Below are 7407 nucleotides of genomic sequence, written 5' to 3' on the forward strand. Positions count from 1 at the left end.
TTTTTACAAAATCAATTTGCTAACGTACAGTTAAAAGGAGAAAAAAAATACATATTTATGTTTCATTTTTTGTTAAATTCATAATTAAGATTAGCAGAGGTGTGATGAAACAACTGATGACAAACAAACACAAAAATACAATTAAAAAAGCACGTTTTGTACAATATGTAGCATAAATCCAGTGAAGATTTTAGCCATAAATTATGGTCACGGGTTTAGTTTAGTTTAGTTAAATTTGACTGATTCATGTCCACCTGTCCACTGTTGGAGTGTGTTATGTTTCCATACTCTTCCATAAGCTTCTGGCATAATAACTGATCCAAGATTGACAATGGTAAATTAATTTTTTTTAAAAGTCTGTAGTAGCAAAACTGCAAAAAACTGTAGGTTAATAATTGCATTTTATTTTGTATTAATTTTGTTTTTAATGTCTACAATCAAGATGTCTCGTCAGGAAAAGAAACATGTGATTTCTTCTTTTTAGTGTCACATAAGACACAGAGATCATGTCCTAAATAAAATAAAAAATTGGAGAGTCTTTTCTCAAAGCAACAATAGAAAAGACTACAATAAAAAAAAAATTAATAATAAAGGTTCTACATTTGTGGAGTACTTTTTTTCTGCCCACATCATCATCTTATCTGTCAAGTTTTTGTCATGGCCTGGGTCTAGGGACCCAGGGCTCAGGCATTTTCAGTGTATGTTTATGTTTATGTTTTCCGTGTGTTGTATTGGTTTGCTCTCCATCTCTCCATGTGTCTCTGTGTGAGCTTCCGGAGGTGTGGGTTCGCTGAGGAGACTGCGAACCCGGAAGTGGTCTACTCGAGAGACGGCCGCACCTGCCGCTCGTCGTCCTCTGCCAGCTGCAGCAGATTACGCTCGTCTAGGAACGGCATTTAGGACTGCAGCTGAGCTGAGGCCGACGCTGGATCCTTGAGTCAGAACTCGTCAGTACTGCCGTGAGCTTTTACGTAACCTCCGCGGAAACAGATCCCCTGCTAACCCTCTGCCTTTTGTGTTACCAGGAATCGGGAGCGGAGTACGCCTCTAAAGTCACGGTGTGGGAATTGGAGTTTTTTGGAGTCGCCACCTTTCACTTCTCACGGACATCTGCACTGTGTGGGATTCAGGGAGAATCACCACGGGACCACAGTGCTGGGATTTTGTATATAGTTGTGTGTTTTTCACCTCCTGTAAATAAATCCACTGTCCTTCACTTAGAGTCTCGCGTTTGGGCCCTGCTTTCACTGTCACTCCACGGTCTGCCATCGCAGCCCGTGACAGTTTTTATGTCATTGAAAAGAAAAAACACCAACAAAAGCAGCACAACTACAACGGGAAAGATTCAGTAATGAGATTAAAATATATTCTTTATTGTAAAAAGCTGTTATACATTTTTCTTTGAGACCATTCTGCTCCAGGATGACATTTAAAGGAGGTTACATCCCACATATAACAAATGTTGTTGTTTTTAAGGCTGATTCTGATATTAATTAGCCATACTATTTTAAAATGTCAGGAGTTGTGCAAAAAGAAAAAAAAGAAGGGAAATATAATTTACATCTGAAACAGTTGAATTCTCTACCAGCGGAGTAGTTTTGTAAAAAAAAAAAAAAAAAAAAACATTTCGAACCTTATTAGAAAGATAACATTTAAATATAAAGGTACATTTTTCAGACAGTTGAGTTTTAATGTGAGACTCTGGAGTCATGAACTTAGGATTTCTAAAATGCTCACTGCAACCCACGCAGCTGTCATGCATGCACAGTAGTGCTTACTTTTCACTATTTTCAGTAACTCAAATCACTTTTCCAAAACAGTCTCATTTCATGTAGCTTGAAATACTGCAGTGATGTTCGTAAACCCGTGATACACTAATGACATTTGACCAGTAAAACTGATCTATATAGAAAATAGCTATTTATATTAATGTCCTCTGCACTGTTTCCAATATATATTAATGTGGGGTATACATTTCTTTAGGTATGTGGGTTGGGATGTTGCATTCTTCAGCGTTCCTCTAGCTTTAAATGGACCTCATGTTAATGATTTCACCATCATCCTTTTAGCAAGTGAAATGCAAAGAAAAACGCTGACTCTGTATTATTCTGTTTATCTTTATCTTTTTGGTTCGTGGTCACGTTAGCTATTAATTAATAAGTATATTGCTTAATTTGAGTGCTAGTACTATGGTAGCTTGTTGCATGATTTCATCCTGCTGGGTGTGAATCTGCACATACTGAATGATAAATTAATTTCCTTACTGGTGTCATTTACTAAACTTGCAAAAAACAAGGCACTGAGGCAAAGGAAACATTTAAGAAAAAATTAGTACATGTGGTCCCTATCAAATTAAGACTTTTAGGAATTTTTTTTTGGTTCCCTAATTCATTACATATTAAATATTGGAAATATAACCAAAAACCCAACATTTATCTATTCGACTCATTAGTAATAAAGAATTCCAATGACTGGCAGTCTTCTCAGACTTGCTGGTCCAATTGCCTTTTTATTTATTTTATTGCCTTTTCTTTTCATTAAATATAATAATAGTAAGATGAAGAAGAAGAAGATAGCTTTTCAGTCTTGGATCCTGCTGGATCGATTTATCCAGATACTAATGGAAATAAACTACCAGAAAAAACTTTTCATTGTTCAAGTCCTGCGGTGGATTAAAACGAATTAATAACAGAGAAAAGTGTGTAGAAGGGTGCAAGGTTTCTGGCAAACACTGCAGATTAAAGGTCCATTATCAAGTAACTGCTTTTGTAAAAATAGCCCCTTGACAGTTGTATGATAGAGGGTTCGTCACTTTTAATCCCTTTGTTATTTTACTTCACTGTCTTCATGTCTTGTAATTTTTGCGCCTTCGTTCTCGTATGAAATCTGCAAGAACTACTTAAGCTTGAATCTAATTTGAAAACAATCAGTGCTCGTTTTGCACATTAATGAGTCAGTAAAAGTTTGCTTAAAAAGTTACATCCTTTTTCTATGACAAGTACACTGAAGGAATGCAAAACAATCTTTAATTATACATTTAAGAATCATTTATTCAGTTATTTTGAAAGGAAAATTTAGGATAAATGGTTTAGCTCTCTTATTTATTAATTTTGCTTATGTGCAGCAAGTAGCACTTCACCAGTTTTTTGGGATAACCGAATGCTAGGAGGAGTCTGAGTGTAGAATTTGTGTCGATTCTACCACAGATTATGCCACAGGCTGATTTGCACACCCCAGTAGCACAGTTTGGCCTGCACTGGGGAAAATGAGCCAGACTCAGGCTGCACATTATAACTTGCACTGCATAAACGCTGATGATAAAGATGAAAATCAACTGGAACTCTGCCTCAGCTCAAACACATTTTAGACTCTTTCTATCCACCTGTAAGTGTAAGATCTGTAAACTTATACAATAAACAGGACATTTGTATTAAAAAAAATTAGACAGACTCATTTTTTACTGCCTTCAGTGGACTAGTGTATTACTCTCTTAATATTTTTCAATACTTTTAATGCATCATTTAATTTGATAAATGAACGTCCATCAATGGACATGCATTTCTTTGGTCTGGAAAATATTTCAATATGCATCCTTTGTCAGTTCCATAAGAAATGATATTAATCTACATGATTAAAATATGATACAACTGGATGATGTCATTTTGCCATAAAAAAAAGGCAGGTAATGTTTTTATTTTTTTAAATACTCAATATTTGGTTTTTAATTTTAAAAGCCTACAAATATTGTACTTGATAATAAAATCATGACTTACATCGATAACAAATTAAAGCTGAGTTACATTTTACATGTCATTAAGCTTTGTTCACATTAAAAGCAAATAAAATATATAAGTAATATATATTTGTTTTGAAATTCAGTTTCACATATTTATAGACATAGAACAGCTTGGAGAATAAGTGCTGCACTGAAAATTACTATGCTGTTATATTAATTATGTTTTAACAAAGCAAGCAGAACTAAAACACACACACACACACACACACAAACAACCTCTGAATAACTGAAAGACAGTAAAATGATTTTCTTTTGGTCATTTCTCTAAGTCTAAATGAGAGAAAATAAAAGACTGCATTCAAAATGCAATGACTGTTGCAGACTGTTTAACAGGATGGCAGGGGTCCTATAATAGTATAGACATCCAGCTCATGAGACAATAGGTCCCATGATTGCAGTGCATTATGAGTAGCTACCAAAGAATATGAGACCATTTTATAGGACCAGATGTATCCTATGGTCCAAACAGTATTCCCTCATTATGGCCCAATATTGTTTGATGCTAATATGTCCCTTCACACTGCTAGACAAATTCTAAAGTGGTTTAATAAACACTGGGATGCAGTCAAATCGCTTTTAAAGCCCCATTAATATAAGCATCATTACAATTTTATGTGAATGCTAGTGGGAAGCAGATTAATGCTATCTTTGTTGTTGAAAAACATAACAAGCAAGCAGGAAAATAACTACAAAATAAAATGATATTTTCAGTTTGATAATTTGTTTAATATTCCAGCTTGCCAGTACTCTTCTTCTTCTTCTTCTTCTTCTTCTTCTTTTGCAAACAAACCGATAGGGAATGGACTGTGACAGTCTATATGAGACATTTAACATGTATGGACTTAAAGGAACTTCAGTTTTTAACTAATAGTATAAGAGAACATTTAATCTTCACATTGCATGCTACCCTGTGATAATGGCTTGCAACAGGCAAAGAAAATATTATGGGGGAAAAAAGATTCTATCAAAACCACAGTACAGCTCAATGAAGCCGAATGATCTCTCTCAAGCTCGACTGGATAAAGTCAAACGCCTTGGTTGTGGACATCAATCCTGTTTATGACTGTTAGGCTGGAGGATGTTTTCCAGCTCTGCTGTTCAACACAGACCCTTACAGCAAAATCTGTGCAAAGGACACCACAAGAGTAGTTTTTCTGCAGCTTGGGGTGTTACAGCTGCCTTCTCCAGCCTTGCGTACATTTAGGATTGATGTATACATTTCACTCAACTCAGCAAGGCTCTTTTATCTAATACTTTTGTTATAAAGAATTTTCTGTTGCACAAAACAGTCATACATTGTAATGGAGCATGTTTGCGATCAATTGAACATATTGCTTTTGTTCAGTTTACATCGTGATCAAACGATTCAAAGGTTTAAACATTTCATTACCATTTTTGAATATTAACTTCCTGGTGAGCCTTCAGCTGCCAGAATAGAAGTTTCTGCTACAACAATTGATATTTTTCCAGTGTAGGTACCAAACACACCTAGGTTTGACATAAGTCGCTTCCTTTTCAGCCTTATATCACACGACCACCCATCCTTGCTGGTGGTCGGTTTGTGAAATATAAAATATGCTGGATCCAAACAATTGGGAGTTTTAAAATTTTTCTGTACTTTTTTTGTGTTGTTTTGGCTTATTTTCTGTAAAATCACACGGTTGATTGGTTTTGTGGATACGAATACCAGACGCAGTTTTGCTTGTGTCAAATTTTTCTCATTGGAATTTTTTCTTTACTTAAACATGTTTGGTATTCAAAGCACTGTCTGCAATATAGCTCTTGATGACCCTGATAAAGTTGACACCAAAACACGTTGGTCAGGTAATAAAGCTGTTCTTCATCCTACAAGTGTTCCTGGAGCTTTGACCTCTTTAGAGTCTACAGCTGCCCACAGACTCAGTAATGCACTTTCATCATATAACATTAACTGTAAAATACAGTAATTTATTGCTGCCTGTTGGACTTATCTCTAATGAAAGTTATGTGGGCAAATATCTCATCAATTAAAGAATGTTTCTCAGTGTTGTGAAACTAATCTATGATCTTTGCTATAAAAAAAACAGATACGTTATGTGGTGGAAGTTACTGCATGTACTCAGAAATTTGTTTTTTTACTGTAGCTCCCTTCAGTTGCTGTTTGTTTGTGAGTTTCTTTGCATCCAGTTTTGTCTTCAGTAACTGAACAGCATGCACTAATGGCTTGATGATAATATCTCATTTCGTTGCTTTGAGAAATTCTTTTGCAGTATGCTTTGGGTAATTACCTGAAACAGGTCTCTCTTGTAAATGTGACATTGAGTCTCAATGGAACTACCTTTATAAATAAAGGTTAAATAAATAAATAATCCATTTGCACTGGGAAACTCTGTCTCATCAGTTTTGTGGTGTTTGCTTGAATCTGAGCGTAGAATAACCGAATTATGTACACTTCAGAGTTTATCCTGCTGCTTCTATCAGCAGTCACATCATCAATAAACACTAGTGACCCAGTTCCACTGGTGTGCTTCAGATCATGAGCCCCTTTCCTTTTCAATGCTTTTCTCTTCCTGTCGTTCTGATACAAGTTAATCTTGGTTCCATCTGTTGAAACAAAATTTCTAGAACTGAGCAGACTCTTTTAGCTGTTTTTTTTTTTTTAGCTAAGTCAAATCTAGTCTTTTCATTCTTGGGTGTAATTAGTGATTTGTACTTTGTTGTAAAGTCTCTGTCAACGTATTTCTACATGTATTGATGGTGTCTCTTGACTGTAGACCTCAGCAGTGACACAGCTTCTTCATCTGGAGTGTTTTTGACTTGGTTAGATGTCGTGAAGTCATTCTGCAATCATCTGTGATTTGGTTGTCTTCTGCAGGCTTTCAAGCCTTTGCTGTTGCTGAGCAGGACAGTGTATTCCTTCTTTTCAAGAATGTGCAAGATTGTTGATTTGGTCTTTCCCTAAAGTTTTTGTTTGTTTGTTTGTTTCCAGTCTAATGATATGTACTGACATCTCTTTGAACCTCATATTGACCATTTAAGTTTTGAGCCTTTAAAAACCATGTACAAAATTGTCTACAAATCCTAAAGGTTCAATGAAATACTTTTGTTAAGTTCTTGTTAAGTTCTAACATCTTGACTGGCAAAATTATAGAAACTGTGACAACGTCCAGATACTTAAGGACTTAACTGTTTAAGCAAAAGACCTGCAGCTGACAGTGTTAAACGTCTTCCTTTGCAGCAATAGAATTGCTTGTTTCTTGTTTCTTTTAAACTAAACATTTCCAAAAAATATACCTAAGATTCCTGGGTAGACACAGTCCTAGCAAGAATGATAGAAAAATTTTCTTTCAAAATTACAGCAGCTGGCCTACTTAGTTTCCAAATGCTTAGTATGTTGTTAAATAAAGCGGTGATGCAAAAACACAATGGAAAAATGAAATATACTGCTGGCATCTAATTCAGAACAGTAACTTTGGTTTCCAGTAATTCAATGACTTTCTGATAAGCGGGCCAGTGTGCAGCTATCACATTAGCAGGTATAACAGTCTGGCACAAAGCCAGGTTAGTGGTGTTTGGCAGAATGAGAGAAAGGCCCTGTTGTGTCCATAACAGATTCTCAGTTTCAACATTTC

At 35.5% G+C, this 7407-nt stretch overlaps 1 long non-coding RNA gene across 1 annotated transcript; it reads left to right on the plus strand.

The window, feature by feature from the left end:
- The first annotated feature begins 655 nt into the window (after positions 1-655).
- Positions 656-1222, plus strand: LOC145419674 (uncharacterized). The gene is made up of 2 exons (XR_013900985.1): positions 656-947; positions 1026-1222. It is a non-coding gene; the product is annotated as an uncharacterized LOC145419674 (long non-coding RNA).
- Positions 1223-7407: the final 6185 nt, after the last annotated feature.

Source organism: Astatotilapia calliptera, chromosome 13, assembly GCF_964374335.1.
Source record: "Astatotilapia calliptera chromosome 13, fAstCal68.1, whole genome shotgun sequence".
Lineage (NCBI taxonomy): Eukaryota > Metazoa > Chordata > Actinopteri > Cichliformes > Cichlidae > Astatotilapia > Astatotilapia calliptera.